The following is a 1,854-nucleotide window of genomic DNA, read 5'->3' on the forward strand; positions in this document are numbered from 1 at the left end:
CTCTCTCTCTCTCTCTCTCTGTGTGTGTGTGTGTGTGTGTGTGTGTGTGTGTGCCTTACAAAATGCAATTCAAATTCATATTGGATTAAACAACTGGGTGGAAAGGCTCTGTGGTCATGTCTACCAAATGAAGTGCATAATTTACTGTATCATTTATTATTTGTGAAGTATATGTATAACTTACTGACATCTTTGTAATGACACAGTTCTTTGTTTTTTTCTTTTCCCAGTATTGAAGACCTGATCATAGCAGATTTGCTGAAGATAACAACCACAGTTCATCACCAAAACCCGCTTCTGTAGACGCTCAAAGTTCTTTCCTACCAACACTCCAATAGACGAGGCAAACATGGCAGGCACAATAGATTTTGAAGCAAAACACACAGCCTATAAAGTTTTGTATGTGACTTTCATCATAGCAATTCTTGCCGCTAACATTGCTCTGTTGATCAAGTTCCTTAGGAAAGGGAGAATACTTCTGAGCCAGCGTAAATTCCTAGTTATGACCCTAGCCGGGGGTGACATCTTCATGGCTTTGTTCCCGTTAGTAGTCGCCGCACGCACAGTCTTTGAAGAGTACTTCTCTTTTAGCTGCAGTACATTATTCACCGCTGCGGTTTACTGGAAATATTATCTCCCATTTGTGTATGGCCTTGGTCTGGTCTTCCTGTGTGCAGAACTTCGCTTCAGGCGCCATCTTCGCTCTATGATCACAAGTCCGTATGTCGCTTCCATCTTAATAGCGGCGGTGCTTTGGATCTTTGGACTCATCCTGATTTTGCCTCTAGCTATGGCTGGCTTTGACACACTACGGTGCAGTTTTGACAGCTCCATGACAATCGAACGACTGAGAGCCCTGATTTTATTCGGTATGATTCTTCCCCCCGTTTCTGCTGTCATATTCGCTATCGCCATCAACTGTAAGAAGATCAAAGCAGTCCCCGAATACTATGACGTCCCCTCGGCACAAGGAACCGTCATATCGACTGCTGCATTGCCAGAATCTCAAGGCACCCTCCAACAACAGCATTATTTTGGACAGTTTCAAAGCCAGTACAACCAAGGGCTAGCTCCATCGTCACAACCGTCCAGCCACTCTGTGCAGCCGATCACCAACGTAAGTGGTCAGCTTCAGTCAGTGGCTTATCCTGCATATCCTCCCAACTCCCAGAAATCGTTTCCTCCTTCCCAAGCTGTGATGCCCGCTTCAACAGGCTCAACTGAGTCTGCTTCAGACGAAGAGTATTCCGAAAAGGCTGTGCGACAAGAACAAAGAGCCCTTCTGGCTGTTTCTATTCTCAACGTGATTCTGACACTGCCTCTGGCAATATTCACAATACCCGCCGCCAGTTTTGCACTTGGATACCAGGGGGCCAAGATCCCAGACGGCCTTGACGCTCTGTCGGCGGAGGTCTTGGGTGAGCTGTTCCTGTGGATGCTGTACCTCCGCTCTATCCTGACGCCTCTTGTCTGGATGTGGGGCGACCCGAAAGTTGCTTAAAGTAAAACTTCGAATTACAGATTTTACCATACGGATTGACTATTTCAATCTGGCGCTTTTTCTACCCATAACCGTCTCTACCCATCTTGTCATCTTTCCAGGGAAGACAGTTAAGTAATTAAGACCCATTAATTAAGACAAAAGCAAAAACACAAAGAAACATAAAAGTTTAGAAAATAAAAACAAAAGCTTCAAGAAAAAAGACCGGACAAAGTTGCAATTTACGAGGCGGAAGTTGACCCGACAATACTGAAAAACAGAACCTGCGAATCATTGGCATCACCTAGATAGTCACGTCCAGTGAACGTCATCCTGTTTCCTTTTAAACTTGTTATATTGTTATTAAGATTATT

The sequence above is a fragment of the Aplysia californica genome, unplaced genomic scaffold, assembly GCF_000002075.1.
Source record: "Aplysia californica isolate F4 #8 unplaced genomic scaffold, AplCal3.0 scaffold00276, whole genome shotgun sequence".
In the NCBI taxonomy this organism is placed as follows: domain Eukaryota; kingdom Metazoa; phylum Mollusca; class Gastropoda; order Aplysiida; family Aplysiidae; genus Aplysia; species Aplysia californica.